The sequence below is a fragment of the Amblyraja radiata genome, unplaced genomic scaffold, assembly GCF_010909765.2.
Source record: "Amblyraja radiata isolate CabotCenter1 unplaced genomic scaffold, sAmbRad1.1.pri S31, whole genome shotgun sequence".
NCBI classification, from domain to species: Eukaryota; Metazoa; Chordata; class Chondrichthyes; order Rajiformes; family Rajidae; genus Amblyraja; species Amblyraja radiata.
The window spans coordinates 704,953-721,758 of NW_022630147.1; the positions used below are offsets into that span (position 1 = coordinate 704,953).

Sequence of the window (16,806 nt, forward strand, 5' to 3'; positions counted from 1 at the left end):
TTAATGTTATTACTGACGTGTTAACATAGTATAACTTACGAGAAAACTTCCACCACCAGGGCGAAACTGGGGGCGCCACCATCGGTCATTCATTCGTTCGTGCCGCTGGCCGCTGGTTCAGTCTTCTCCAAGATCTATTTAAGAAAGAATTGCAGATGCTGGAAAAAATCGAAGGTAGACAACAAAAAATGCTGGAGAAACTCAGCAGTTGAGGCAGCATATATGGAGAGAAGGAATAGGTGACATTTCGGGCCAATACCCCTCTTCAGACTGATGTGGGTGGGGGGGGGGGTGGGCGGGAAAAAGCAAGGAAGAGGCAGAGACAGTAGGACTAGAAGGAGGGTTGGGAAGGGGAGGGGGAGGAGGGAGAAGACAAGGGCTATCTAAAATCAATGTTGATGCTGCTGAGGTGTAGACTACCCAAGCGAAATACCCAAGCTTGGCGCCACACTACATTTACTGCTCGCTCCAGTCGCAAATCTGAGTTTTCGAGTGATCTGTGCAAGGCACTCATTGATGCTGGAATTCCACTGTGGAAATTGGAAACACATCTCTGAGAGGTTTTTTAGAGAAAGACACAGAGGAACACATACCTAGCGAGTTATCGTTATGGAAAAATTATGTTGACAGCAACTTCAACATTGTTATGCAGAAAACTGGAGATGAAGTTGCATGCAGCAAAATATGCGTCTCAAAAGAGGAGACAATGCTGTGGGGAGAAATGTTGCCAATGTGGTCATCGGTACAATGGAGGCAGGTCAACCATCAAAGGAGTATTTGTTGACATCGGAAGTATTGGAGAAGTCAAACAGCTCAACTATTGCTCAGTTGTTTACATCTTCACTTGCTGTACTTTGGCCAGAAGGTATACAACACAAGAATGTTCTTCTGTTTGTGACTTAAAGTTTTATTCCCCAAAATGTTGCATTTGACATGCTTAGCTCAAGGACTTCATAGAATTGCCAAGCACATACGTAGCTTGTTTCAAAATGTCGATCGCCTAGTTTCCAATGTCAAAAAAATCTTCCTCAAAGCACCTTCACGTGTGCAGTTGTTCAAGGAAATGGCACCTGAGATTCCGCTACCTTCTCAGCCCGTTTTGACTAGATGGGGTACATGACTCTCTGCTGTACTCTACTATGCTGCAAATTTTGAAAGATAAAATAAACTGTCATCTGTTTTGAAGAAGAATAATCTGCTGCAGTCAGGATCGTCATTGAAATCATGCAGAAAAAGTCTCTTCACCGCGATCTTGTGTTTATTGCTTCCAATTTTGCAAACTTCCCACAAGCTATCACTTCCCTTGAGAAACGTGGCGAAACATTAGTCAATAACTTACAGGTTTTCAACAAAGTAACTGACGATATTCGTAAATTTCCTGGCGATGTAGGTAAAAACATACAAGGAAAATGTGAGAGTGATTTAGTTAACCAAGATCTTGAAGAAATAGAAAACAGTGCTAAAGTTCTCAAAGGTAATGCACAAGATATCGACTTGAATATAGAGTCTGTAGCTTGTTTCGGGTATGCACCAGTGACCTCAGCTGGGGTAGAAATAAGTTTTTCACAAATGAAGCATATTCTGTCTGACAGACGGCATAGATTAACTCCAGATATTTTGGAAAAAATGCTAGTAATTATGTGCAACCAGGCAACTTTGGTCATTTAATGTAGTATACCTTTATATTATCATTTAAAACCATATTTTGGTGGTGGAAAAATGCCTTTTTTGTGCCTTTCATTCGTAACTGTCACTGTATGTCATGTTGTTACTTGTGGACGGAGCACCAAGGCAAATTCCTTGTATGTGAATACTTGGCTAATAAACTTACTTACTTTACTTGCTTACTGTCCTGGGTCTCCTCCATTGCCAGAGTGAGGTGACACCCAAACTGGAGGAACAGCAGGGTCAAGACCAGACACGTTGCCTGTCCATTCCCCTCCAAAGTGCCAGTAAAACTCAGTAGGTCAGCCATCCGTGGTGGGAAACGGATAGAGAAGTGTTCCTAATATAATTCCTCCTTGAACCTGTCGAGGAGCAGACAATCAACAGTGCCAGCCTCTTCTGATTCATAGAAACATAGAAAATATTTGCAGGAGTAGGCCATTCGGCACTTCGAACCTGCACCGCCATTCAATATGATCATGGCTGATCGTCCAACTCAGTATCCTGTACCTGCCTTCTCTCCATACCCCCTGATCCCTTTAGCCACAAGAGCATCATCTAACTCCCTCTTAAATATAGCCAATGAACTGGACTCAACTACCTTCTGTGGCAGAGAATTCCACAGATTTACCACTCTCTGTGTGAAAAATGTTTTTCTAATCTCGGTCCTAAAAGACTTCCCCCTTATCCTTAAACTGTGACCCCTTGTTCTGGACCCCTTGACTGTACCGTACACAGCCGGCTGCTCACAGTACCAGCTGGCTGCCACTGGCCCAAAAACTTAAAGGCATTTTAAAGTGGGTTTTTTTTAAAGAAAGTCTTGACGCATTTGTGCCTTGCGTAACAAATAAAGCGGAGCTCACTGTGTTCTTCGGAATTCTTCAGAATTCATGTTGTGCTATCGATAATGAATGAAAATGCCAACCATCTCCAGAAATAATCAGAAATTATTCTTGCCTCCATGTATATCTGACGTCTATCATTCTGGTGACAGTTTAGTACTAAATCCAGAAAACCCACTGGCAAACACAAAAGCCACATGAAATGCTGGGTCTACAGCATTCCCGACCGATCAAAATTAGCCTACGTATTAACTTCAGCATGTGGGATGAATACTGATGCCAAGAATGCAAAGAAACCATTGTTGCCAGTAATTCCACTCTGCCAGTCGGAGGGAAATGCTAGATTGCAATATATGCAGCCCCATGGCTCAATAGCAGTCCTGTCTTTCCACAATATCAGTACTAGCCCCAATGAAACCAGTCCCTTCGGCCCACAACTCCCGTACTAGCCCATGAAAAGTCCCTTCGGTCCCCAACGGCCGTATTAGTCCTTCAACTGGGCGGGTACAGTCCATTCTGCCCCCAAAACCCGTTCTAGCCCTCACTACCGTCCCCAAAACAGTCCCTTCGGCCCGCATCGCCAGTACGAGCCCAAGAAAAGCCCTTTCAGCTCGCAATGACTGTACTAACCCCACAACCCACCGCAAAAGGCCCTTCAGCCCACAATGCCCATACCGACCCTTCAGCCGTCCAGAAACCAATCCCTACAGCCCATAATGTTTGTAAATCTCTGGGCCCATTGCAGCTTTATATATCTCCCCCCTCCCCCTTCTCTCTCTCTCTCCCCCCTTCTATCTATCTCTCTCTCTCTCCCCCAACACTCCAAATATTGCCTCACCAACATTTTTGTACAGCTCTAATATGATATCCCAAGTCCTGTACTCAATGCTCTGACTGATGAAGAAAAGCTTGACAAACTGCTTCCTTATCACCCTGTCTATCTGTGTTATCGCTTTCAGAGAATCGTGCACTTGTACTATTCGGCGGCCTCTGTGTATTCCTACACCATTCTCTGGGGCTCTGCTGCCATTTACAGTGTAAGTCCTGTTGCTGCTGCTGCTGCACTGATTTAACTTGCCACTTTGCACTTGTCCAAGTTCCTCCTCAGAGGTGATGAAGGCAGATAATGTTATTGTCCCAGTTATTGTCAAAGTCAGATCCATTACAGGCAAGCAAGGAGTGAATGGTTAACGGGGTGATCTGGTGGGCCTGATCTCCGATAACGATGAGAATGCTTACCGGGAGGAGGTGACCGATCTGGCACTCTGGTGTCAGGACAACAATCTCCTCTTGAATATGAAAAAACTAAGGAGCTGATCGTGGACTTTAGGAAGGCACATCATCCGAGGACATACACACCACTGAGGGTAAATGGGGATACTGTGGATAGGGTGAGCTGTTTTAAATACCTGGGAGTCCACATCTCAGAGGATATGTCATGGACATCACACGCTGCAGCACTGGTGAGTAAGACAAGGCAGCGCCTTTACCACCTCAGGCAATTGAGGAAATGCAGAGTGTCTCTGAGGATCCTCCAGTGCTTCTACTCAGCGGCGGTGGAAAGCATCTTGCCCGGAAACATCACGATTTGGTTTGGGAACTGCTCTGCCTAGAACAAAAAGGCTCTGCAGAGAGTAGTGCGTTCGGCCGAAAGCACTATGGGAACTAGCCTCGCCCCTCTGCAGGAACAATACATCAGAAGATACAGATCCATAGCCAGCTACATTATGGGGGACCCCTTCCACCCCGGCAACAGACTGTTCCAGCTGCAACGGTCAGGCAAACGCCTCCGCTGTTATGCTGTGTAAACAGAGAGGATGAGAAGGAGTTTCTTCCCAAAGGCCATGAGGACTGTAAACTCCTATCTCACCAGGGACTAACTTTACTGAACCAATTTACTGTTGTGTGGTGTATTTTAAAGAATTTTGGTCTTGCCTTGCTGAATGAAGCGGGATGAAGGAAATCAGACAAACAACATGAGGTGGAGAGTTGAATCTGATGGAGTTGGAAATAATATCCCCTTTGCAGGAACAATGCCGCTCCCAATTTCCATTCCTCAGTATCTATCGCCACCATTCCCTCAATCAATTCCCTGAATAAATTACAGCCAGTCTCAGCGGGGATTTCACTTGGCTGATGTCATCTGTTTGCGACATTGGCTGATGTCATCTGTTTGCGAATCGTTTCAAAAACTCTATTTTGAATCTCTGTTGAAACTTCACATTGGTGGTGACGAAAAATGGTATAAAATCTCCGGGAATGTTCTGCCCCAGCATTTCGTTCCAAGAGATTACAGGTAGCTCACGGGGACGCGTCGCCGAACAGAACAAATGGGGCAAAAGCTTCTGGAATATGACAGGGTGGAGAAAATCTTGTATGTAATCATTGCTGTCGTTGGGATCCCGGGTAAGTGAACAATTCAAGTTTTATAACTCCGCGTGTTGACCTGATTTTCATTATGTTACAAGGTCCCCACCTGGTGATAGTTGTGCAAGAATATGTGAGATATATTAATCCTCGTAATTAAATATTGTTGAATTAACGCTGTGATGCTTCTTAATTCAGAGAGCGGAAAGTAACCCTCTTTTTCTCCCTTGCTGTCTCCTCCCTTTCTCAGCTCTCCATCAGCCCTCTGGCTCCTCTTCCTTTCTCCTTTCTCCCCCCCCCCCTCCCCCCCTCTACCCTATATCAGTCGTAAGGGTTTCGGCCCAAAACATTGCCTATTTCCTTCGCTCCATAGATGCTGCCGCACCCGCTGAGTTTCTCCAGCACTTTTGTCTACCTTCGATTGTCCAGCATCTGCAGTTCATTCTCAAACACCTTTTCTCTCACTGCCGGGACCCACTAGAATGTTGTTCCTACCTTCAGTGGGACCTTGCACAGAGTTGTCCCAGTGCTCGGGACAGGAAGTTCTCTGGGACCGTGTGACTGGGAGGGGTTTCCATTGCGAAGTTCATTGTGTCTGAGTTATTGATCAGAGTGAACACCCGCTCCTGTAGACACGTCTCACTGTCGAGTCTGTCACAGTCGGATTCCACCACCTGTTGGTCAATAATTGGATCGATCTCCTGAACCAGTGGTCGCGGGTCTACCGGCGTGTGATGTTACCGAACTGAACTCATTGTGGAATGAAGGGAATAGACTATTTCCTTCCAGGCTATTGACTTCGCTCCATAGATAGAAACATAGAAAATAAGTGCAGGAGGAGGCCATTCGGCCCTTCGAGCCTGCACCGCCATTCATTGCGATCATGGCTGATCGTCCCCTATCAATAACCCGTGCCTGCCTTTTCCCCATATCCATTGACTCCACTAGCACCTAGAACTCTATCTAACTATCTCTTGAATCCATCCAGTGAGTTGGCCTTCACTGCCCTCTGTGGCAGGGAATTCCACAAATTCACAACTCTCTGGGTGAAAAAGTTTTTTTTCATCTCAGTCTTAAATGACCTCCCTTCATTCTAAGACTGCTGCTGCTGCTGCACCCGTTGAGTTTCTCCAGCCTTTTTGTCTACCTTCGATTTTCCAGCATCTGCAGTTCCTTCTTAATCACTGTGAAATGAATTCATTAACGGAACCACTCTGTTGCCGGATTCTAAGTTGTCCCTGCCTTCCCTCTGGAAGCCTCCTCGTCCCCATCAGATGCCGTGTTCCCAGAGCCCTGGTTAAACGCGGCCGGTCACTGTATAGTCTGTACAACCGGCCCCATCAGAGACTGTGAGCAGGGTTAACTATAGAAAGGACCATTGCGCCTGTTGTAGCGGATGCCTGCTCGTTTCCTCTCCGCCCTTTTAACCCGCCCCCCTTCACCCCTGAAGCAGGCAGGTCGGGCACAATCGGAACCGGGTCTGACATTGTTCAACTTGCAGCCGTGCACCGACTACTGATGTTTAGCTGAAAGTCGAGCCGGTGTTCAGCCCCTGGAGAACGTGCTCAGTAAATGACCAATGTCCGTTCCCTTGTCTTTCCGCAGTGAATTTAGTGGCGATTGTGATCCTGTCCCGGGGAAAGTGCGGCCTCTCCACCTGCACCACTCGCTACCTGGTGGCCATGGCAGCGGCCGATCTACTGGTCCTCATCACAGAGGTCATTTTCTTTCAGATCAAATATCATTACTTTTATTGGAGTTTCGTGTCCATCACCCCTGTGTGTAATGTTGTCCTCGTACTGAGGTTTGCAGCGACAGACTGTTCTGTCTGGTTCACCGTCACTTTCACCTTTGATCGGTTTGTCGCCATTTGTTGCCAGAAGCTGAAAACAAAATATTGCAGCGGGAAAACTGCGGGTGCGGTTCTGGCAACAGTCGGCGTTCTGTTCTGTCTGAAAAATGTTCCCCGCTACTTCACACGGGAACCCAGATATATCATCGACAATGTCCCGTGGGGCTGTGCCACTGTTAACAGTTATTTCACTGACCCCGGGTGGGTGGCATATGACTGGTTCGACACGGTTTTAACTCCGTTCCTCCCTTTCGCTGTAATCCTTCTCCTCAACGCTATGACAGTCCGGCACATTTTAGTGGCCAGTCGGGTCCGTAAGGGGCTGAGGGGTGAGAGCAATGGGGAGAACCGCAGTGACCCGGAGATGGAGAGCAGGAGGAGGTCTGTGGTTTTACTCGTCACCATCTCCGGCAGCTTCATCCTCCTGTGGCTGACGGCGGTTGTAAACTTCGTCTATTATCAGATCACAGCAATTGGAAACTATCGGAATGATTCACAATATATCTTTCAATACGTCGGGTATTTGCTGAGGAATCTCAGTTGCTGCACGAACACATTTATTTACGCGGCGACACAGTCCAAGTTCAGGGAGCAGGTGAAGAGCGCGGGGAAACATCCGCTCACCTCAGTGCTTCGGCTCATTAATAAATCCGCGCCCTGAGCGCATCCCAGAGGCTCCGCAGACTGTCCGCTCCTTGCTCCGACTCTTGACTTTCACCGCCGGAGCTTCCAGCTGTCAGTCCCGGGCAGACAGCGCTCGTGGTCAGGATGGAAGCTGGCAATGAGGTAGATTGAGAGATGCAGGATATTCTTCAGACCCAGTTACCGCTCTCTCTCTCTTTGTATAGGAAAACAACCCACTGTTCACTCGGCCCATCCTGTTACTGCTAGTCATTTTTGGCGGTGAGACTCTCTCTCTCTCCCCTCTCCCCCCCCCCCCCCTCTCTGTTTACCCCCCCCCCCCCCCTCTCGCGCTCTCTCTCTACCCTGCAACCTCTTACACCGCCTCTTCCTCTCCCATCTATCCCCTTATTTAGACAATAGACAAAAGGTGCAGGAGTAGGCCATTCGGCCCTTCGAGACAGCACTGCCATTCAATGTGATCATGGCTGATCATCCCCAATGAGTACCCCGTCCCTGTCTTCTCCCCATATTCCCTGACTCCGCTATCTTTAAGGGCCCTGTCGAGCTCTCTCTTGAAAGCATCCAGAGAACCCGCCTCCACCGCCCTCTGAGGCAGAAATTTCCACAGACTCACCACGCTCTGTGAGAAAAAGTGTTTCCTCATCTCCGTTCTAAATGCCTTATTCCTTATTCTTAAACTGTGGCCCCTGGTTCTGGACTCCCCCAACATCGGGAACATGTTTCCTGCCTCTAGCGTTTCCAAACCTTTAACAATCTTATATGTTTCAATGGGATATCCTCTCATCCTTCTAAACTCCAGAGTGTACAAGCCCAGCTTGTCCATTCTCTCAGCATATGACAGTCCCGCCATCCCGGGATTTAACCTGGTGAACCTACGCTGCACTCCCTTAATATCAAGAATGTCTTTCCTTAAATTAGGGGACCAAAACTGCACATAATACTCCAGGTGTGGTCTCACTAGGGCTCTGTACAACTGCAGAAGGACATCTTTTCTTCTATATTCGATTCCACTTGTTATAAAGGCAAACATGCCATTGACTTTCTTCACTGCCTGCTGCACCTGCATGCTTACTTTCATAGACTGATCTACAAGGACCCCCAGATCCCGTTGTACTTCCCCTTTTCCCAACTTTAGTTTAGTTTATTGTCACGTGTGCCGAGGTACAATGAAAAGCTTTGTGGTGGCGTGCTCTCCAGCCAGCGGAATGATTACACATGATCACAATCGAGCAGTCCACAGTGTACAGATACAGGACAAAGGGATTTATCTCTTCCCTCCAGTCTCCCCTCTCTCCCTCCGCCCCTCTCCCTCTCCCTCTCTCTCTCTCCCACCTCTCTTTCTCCCCTCTCTTCACCTCTCCCCCTCCCCCTCACTTTCCCCACTCACGCCTAATACCAGAATTTCAGAAGACGGAGATGGGACTTGTATTCGTTAATGGCGTGTGTGTCTACCTATGACACCACCTTCAGGGAACTTTGTGCCTACGCTCCGAGATTCCTTCGCTCTACAACATTCCCTCTCTACCCTCCGACTTCCAGTCACAGAGTCACATCCATGTACCCGTTCCAGCCACAACTACCTCCCCCAGCAGCTTGATCCAGACACCCATGTGGAAAATTGCCCATCGGGTTCCTATCAAATCTTTTCCCCTTCGCCTTGAACCTATGTCCTCTGGTCCTCGATTCCCCTACTCTGGGCAAGAGACTCTGTGCGTCTACCCGATCTATTCCTCTCGTGATTTTACACACCTCCATAAGATCACCCTTATCCTCCTGTGCTCCTAGGAATAGAGGCTCAGGCTGCCCCAACCTCTCCCTGTAGCTCAGGCCAATCGAGCCCTGGCAACATCCTCGTAAAACTTCTCTGGGCCCTTTCCATCATGATGACATCTTTCCTATTACATAATATATATATATATCCATATCTTATCTGTATAATTAAAAACCAAACTTGACCATTTCCTGTTTGCACTGTATATTGATTTTACAAAAAACTCTACCTCTTACAGCTGGGATTTTTGGCCATCTTATTCAGAGTCCCCCTCCGCTCATCAGGGCCAGATGATTGTTCACATCGATAAAATATAAAAGACTTATTAATGTTTTAAAAATGGTCAGATTCTCTCTCCTGTCAATCACGCCTTGAAGGCCACGCCCATTCCGGTGTGAGGGGAGGGATTATAAAACCCGAAAGTGTGGACGTGTCTCAGTCTCTGCAAGATGCTGGAGGGAGAGGTCACGACTCTCAGTCTTAGCTGTGAATCAACTGAACACTATACCCAGCCACTGACACTCTCCTCCGCTTAGCGGAGTTGGTCCTCACCCTCAATAACTTTACATTTGACTCCTCCCATTTCCTCCAAACACAAGGCGTAGCTATGGGCACACGCATGGGCCCCAGCTACGCCTGCCTCTTTGTCGGGTACGTCGAACAATCCTTGTTCGATGCGTACCAGGGCCCCATCCCCGACCTCTACCTCCGCTACATTGACGACTGCTTTGGTGCCACCTCCTGCACCCACACACAACTGACTGACTTCATCCACTTCACCACCAACTTCCATCCGGCACTCCAATACACCTGGACGATTTCAGACACTTCCCTACCATTCCTTGACCTCACCATCTCCATCGCAGGGGACAGACTCCTGACCGACATACATTATAAACCCACTGACTCACATGGCTATCTGGACTACACGTCTTCCCACCCTGCCCCCTGTAAAGACTCCATCCCCTACTCCCAATTCCTCCGCCTACGCCGCATCTGTTCCCAGGATGAGACATTTCATACCAGGGCATCGGAAATGTCCTCGTTCTTCAAGGAACGGGGATTCCCCTCCGCCACCATAGATGAGGCTCACACCAGGGTCTCATCCATACCCCGTAACACTGCTCTCTCTCCCCATCCCCGCACACGCAACAAGGGCAGAGTCCCTCTGGTCCTCACCTTTCACCCCACCAGCCGGCAAATACAACACATAATCCTCCGCCATTTCCGCCACCTCCAACGTGACCCCACCACTCGCCACATCTTCCCATCTCCCCCCATGTCTGCCTTCCGCAAAGACCGCTCCCTCCGCAACTCCCTCGTCAATTCTTCCCTTCCCTCCCGCACCACCCCCTCCCCGGGCACTTTCCGTTGCAACCGCAAGAAATGCAACACCTGTCCCTTCACCTCCCCCCTCGACTCCATTCAAGGTCCCAAGCAGTCGTTCCAGGTGCGACAAAGGTTCACCTGTATCTCCTCCAACCTCATCTACTGCATCCGCTGCTCTAGATGTCAGCTGATTTCATCGGTGAGACCAAGCGTAGGTTGGGCGATCGTTTCGCCGAACACCTCCGCTCAGTCCGCAATAACCTACCTGACTTCCCGGTGGCTCAGCACTTCAACTCCCCCTCCCATTCCCAATCCGACCTCTCTGTCCTGGGTCTCCTCCATTGCCAGAGTGAGCAACAGCGGAAATTGGAGGAACAGCACCTCATATTCCGTCTGGGGTCCTTGCGTCCCTATGGCATCAACATTGAATTCTCCCAATTTGGCTAGCCCGTGCTGTCTCCTCTCCTTCCTTCACCCTCTAGCTGTCTCCTCCCATCCGCCCGCCCTCGGGCTCCTCCTCCTCCTCCCTTGGTCCTTCTTTCTTTCCCCACCCCCTATCAGTCTGAAGAAGGGTTTCGGCCCGAAACGTCGCCTATTTCCTTCGCTCCATAGATGCTGCTGCACCCGCTGAGTTTCCCCAGCAATTTTGTGTACCTTTGAACACACTGAATGTCTACTCAACTGTGAGTGTGGTTGTTATGTGGTTTTATTCTGCCTCAAATGGTATGAAACTGCACTTGAATTTGGTGGCCTTGTACCCTGCTTGAAATGTTACGAAACCGCATTTGAATTTGGTGGCCGTGCACCCTGCTTGAAATGGTATGAAACTGCATTTGAATTTGGTGGCCTTGCACCCTGCTTGAAATGGTATGAAACTGCATTTGAATTTGGTGGCCTTGCACCCTGCTTGAAATGGTAAGAAACTGCACTTGAATTTGGTGGCTTTGCCCCCTGCATGAAGTGGTATGAATCTGCACTTGAATTTGGTGGCCTTGCACCCTGCTAGAAGTGGTATGAAACTGTACTTGAATTCGGTTGTCTTGCACCCTGCTTGAAATGGAATTTCAAGGAATAGCCGTGACTCAACTTCCATCCGACCAGCCGTGAGTGAGTTAGGTGCCAGCACACCAAGCTTGAGTGACTGAGCTACCAGCCCAATAATTCATTCGGCCCACAATGTCAATACAAGCCCTCTGAAAACCAGTCCCTGCAGCCCACAACACCCATACCAGCACTCCAGAAATCCCCCCATTCCATTTCGGTAGAGATTTCACTTTTACATTCTCAAATCCACCCCTCATTAAATTTCGTCGTGTTTATGTACACATTTTTAATAAAATCCTTCTCCGCCCCCCCCCCCCCCAATCTTTTTTTCTAAATGTTAAAACAAACCCAGTTCTCACCCATAGAATGTTGGTGAACGTTCCATCGTGTGATGTCACAATGCCATCCCTCACAGATGTCCAATCGGAATGGATCTCGTTTACATTTGCCTTTGCACCAGCCCCAGCCCCCCCCCCCCCCCACACACACACACACTAACCCCCACACACACTAAACCCCCCACACACTAAACCCCCACACACACTAAACCCCCACACACACTAAACCGCCCCCCCACACACTAACACCCCCACACACACTAAACCCCCACACACACTAAACCCCCACACACACTAAACCCCCACACACACTAAACCCCCACACACTAAACCCCCACACACACTAAACCCCCACACACACTAAACACCCACACACACTAAACCCCCACACACACTAAACCCCCACACACACTAACCCCCCCACACACACTAACCCCCCCCACACACACTAACCCCCCCACACACACTAAACCCCCATACACACTAAACGCCCACACACACTAAACCCCCACACACACTAAACCCCCACACACACTAAACACCCCCACACACTAACACCCCCCACACACACTAACCCCCCCACACACACTAAACACCCCCACACACTAACACCCCCCACACACACTAAACCTCCCACACACTTTAACCCCCCCACACACTAAACCCCCACACACACTAAACCCCCACACCCCCAAACCCCCCCACACTACCCCTCACCCCCACTAAACCCCCACACACACTAAACCCCCCCCACCTTAAACCCCCACACACCCTCACCCCCCCACACCCTAACCCCCCCCCCCCCCCCACCCCCCCCCCCCCCCACCCCCCCCCACCCCCCCACACACACACTAACACCCCCCCCACCCCCTAAACCCCCCCACCCCCACTCCCCCCCCCCACACCCTCCCCCCCCCACCCCCCCCCTACAACCCCCCCACCCCCTCCCCCCCCCCACCCACCTCCACCCTCCCAACACCACTAACACCTCCCCATACACTACCCCTCCCCCACACTACCACCCCACCACACTCAATCCACCCACCCAACACTACCATCTCCCCCCCCACTAACACCCCACACACCCTCAACCCGCCCCCACCCCTCTACCCCCATCCACCCCCCCCTAACCCCTCACCGCCAGTTACGACCATTAACCCACCCACGACACAACCCCACTCCACACCTAATCCCCCCGCACTAAAGCCACGATCACACTAACCCCTCCCACAGCTATAAAATTCCCTCTACCACGAACTACCCCCCCCATACACTACCCCCCCCACGAACCACTCCCACACCTAAACCCCCCCCACACACACACTAACCCCCCACCCACACACACACTAACCCCCCCCCCACACACACACTAACCCCCTACACACATACACTAACCCCCTACACACACTAACCCCCCCCCCCCACACACAATACCCCCCCTTGATATTGTAGTAATATTATTTATATGATCGTTTTACCCCATCCCCGCCCTATCCACTCACGCATACTCTCAACTCACAGTGGGGGTAGTGTGTGTGTGGGGGGGGGAGGGGTAGAGAGAGAAGGCACAGAGAGAGGGGGCAGAGACAGAGAGGGTCGGAGTGGGGGGAGGGAGGGGGGGAGGAAGAGAGGTCAAGTGAGAAAGAGGAGGGGAGGGAGCGAGGAGGGGGGAGAGCGGAGAGAGAGGAGGAGGGGAGAGAGGAAAGCGGTAGAGAGGAGGGGGTGGGGAGAGGGGGGTAGGCTGAGGGGGCACAAGGGTGGGGGTTGGAAGAGATGCCGGGTGGAAGAGAGCCACCAACTCGCAGGCGCGTCTGGAGAGGGGGGTGGGGGGGGGGGGGCAGAGAGAGAGGGTGGGAGAGGAGTCATTAGCGCGTCATTTTTAGAGAAGATGTGACAACACACAAACAAATAAATACACACACATCCCTGAACAGAGTTTTATAATTATGGAGATACAGATATATAGAAAAGCTTATCAAGTTCAAATTTATTGTAACATGTGCCAATTAAGGTAGAGTGATATTTGAGTTACCATACAGCCATATTAATTAAAAAGCAACAAGACACACAGCCACATAAAATAAAAATTAACAGAAGCATCCGCCACAGCGGAATCCACATTCCTCACTGTGATGGAAGGCAGGGGCGGAAAACCAGGGGGGGGGGACAGGGGACACACGTCCCCCCCCCCCCCTCTGTTTTGAGAGTTGGGGGACGTTACCCCCCAAGTTTTTGTAATCCAGATTTTAAAACCCGGTGAAATCTCAGCTTTCCGCGAGACAGTGGGGGTGGGACTGATGATTGAAGGCGCCGATTAGACAAGAGAGACGTCGGTCAGCAGGCAATGGGGGCGGGACATGATGATTCAGCGCGATCATTGGAGGAGGGAGGAATAAGAGGGGAGGGGGTGAGACTGGGGATAGAGCGCAGTGATTTGAGAAGGGAGACGTGGCACAGACTTGCGCCGCATTCGCAGCCAGGATCGATTCCGGCGCTGTCCGGAGTGCCTCGCCCGTGGGTGGCCAGAGACGTCGTGAGTCAGACGGGAGCGGTGCCCCCAGGCCCATAGCCAGCGCAGAGAAGCAGCGCAAAACCCAGCTCAACTCTGCCTGACCCGCCAGGTTAACCTACAGCCCTGCCTGGACTTGCGGGAAATATGGCCAGCGAGCAGCGCTGGTGTCCTGTCAGTCCAGGCAGGGCTGTAGGTTAACCCGGCGAGACAGGCAGAGTTGAGCTGCATTTAGCGCTGGATTGAGCCTCCGAAGCCTCGCGCGTGTGTTTGTGTGCGCATGCACGCGCGGCCGCCAAGAAATTGTGTCCCCCGTACCCTCCATATTTTGATAGCGATTTCCGTGCTGATGGAAGGCAATACAGTTCAATTATCTTCCTCGTTTGTTCACCTGTGGTCGGGGCTGTTGAACCCTCTACAATCGGCGCTGTCGACGGTCCGATGTCTGAAGCCCTCGCGTCGGGATGATGGAAAATATGGCGTCGGGAAGGATTGGTACACTCCGCAGCATGGGGCTCCTGAGTCGGCCTCTTCTTACCGGAGACCGTGGGCTTCACGGTGTTAAAGTCCACAGGCCCCGAGGTTGGAGCTCCTCACGGGCAATCCTCGGAAAATGAGAAAATTCGCATCCCCATTGAGGTAATCCCCCCCCCCCCCCACCCACCCCCCCCCCCCCCCCCCCCCCACCCTCCCCCCCCCCCCCCCCCCCCCCCCCCAATGTAAAAACCTAGAAACACTAAAACGTACTTAAAATGCGGGAAACGGTGACTCCAGATTAATCCTGACGCCTCTCGCCAGCGAGAAGAGGGGGGGGGGGGGGGGGTGTCCATTTAATTTGGATAATTCAATGTTCATGTCATTGGGCTGTAAACTATGAGGTGCTGTTCCTCCAGTTTGTGTGCCACCTCACTCTGGCAATGGAGGAGGCCCAGGACAGAAAGACCAGTGTGGGAATGGGAAGGGGAGTTAAAATAGTTGGCTACTGGGAGATCCAGCAGGCCTTGGTGGACCGAGCGCAAGTGTAGGGTGGAATGCACGCCTAGTCTACATACAAGGAACAGTAGATGCTGGTTTACAAAAAGAGACACAATCTCCTGGAGTATCTTGCACCTCTGGGGAGCATGGACAGGCAACATTCTAGGTCAGGACCCTTCTTCAGACTGCTTGGTGTGGGGGGTGGAGAAAGTTGGAAAGGAGAGTTGGGAGTGGTCGCCTTGGATTCCTTTCCCTCTACAGATTCGGCCTGACCCACTTAGTTCCTCCACCACTTTAGAGGGAATGGACAGATGACGTTTTGAGTCAGGACCCTTCTTCAGGCTGATTGGAGTAAATGCTAGAGTAACTCAGCGGGACAGGCAGCATCTTTAGAGAGAAGGAATGGGTAAAGTTTCAGGTTGAGACTCTTCTTCAGAAGTGAGAGGTGGATACAGGTGAGGGACATAAGAAACTGCAGATGCCGGAATCTTGCATAGAACACAATTCTGTTAGATGCACAGAATCTCTTGCCCAGTGTGCGGGAATCGAGGACCAGAGGACATGGGTTTAAGGTGAAGGGGAAAAGATTTAATAGGAATCTGAGGGGTTACTTTTCAACTGAGGGTGGTGGGTGTATGTAACAAGCTGCCGGAGGAGGTAGTTGAGACTGGGACTTTCCCAACATTTAAGAAACAGCTATAAACAGGTACATAGATAGGCCAAGTTTGAAGGGATATGGACCAAATGCAGGCAGGTGGAACTAGTGTAGCCGAACCTCAAGTCAAGTCAAGTTTATTTGTCACATACACATACGAGATGTGCAGTGAAATGAAAGTGGCAATGCTCGCGGACATTTGTGCAAAAGACAAACAACCAAACAAACTATAAACACAATCATAACACACATATTCTTTTACATAATAAATAATGGAAGGAAACACGTTCAGTAGTGTTAGTCCCAGGTGAGATAGGCGTTTACAGTCCGAATGGCCTCTGGCCATTCGACCGACATGTTGGTCGGTGTGGGCAAGGTGGGCAGAAGGTCCTGTTTCCACACAGTATCACTCTATGACTCTAACACAAAATGCTGGAGTGACTCAGCGGGTCAGAGAGCATCTGTGGAGAACATGGATAGGTGACGACTCACAGAGTGCTGGAATAACTCGGTGGGTCAGGCAGCATCTGAGGAGAACATGGATAGGTGACGTTTCACAGAGTGCTGGAGTAACTCAGCGGGCCAGGCAGCATCTGTGGAGAACATGGATAGGTGACGTTTCAGAGTGCTGGCGTAACACAGCGGGTCAGGCAGCATCTGTGGAGAACACGGATAGGTGACATTTCACACAGTGCTGGAGTAACTCAGCGGGTCAAGCAGCATCTGTGGAGAACATGGATAGGTGACATTTCGGGTCAGGACCCTTCTTCAGACTGGCACTATGTTAACAGATGAGGGGGGTGATCGGTAGATG

At 50.3% G+C, this 16,806-nt stretch overlaps 1 protein-coding gene across 1 annotated transcript in view; it reads left to right on the top strand.

The window, feature by feature from the left end:
• Positions 1 to 16,806, top strand: part of LOC116969375 (zinc finger protein 615-like) — an 864,645-nt gene that overhangs the window by 564,428 nt on the left and 283,411 nt on the right. The window lies entirely within an intron of this gene.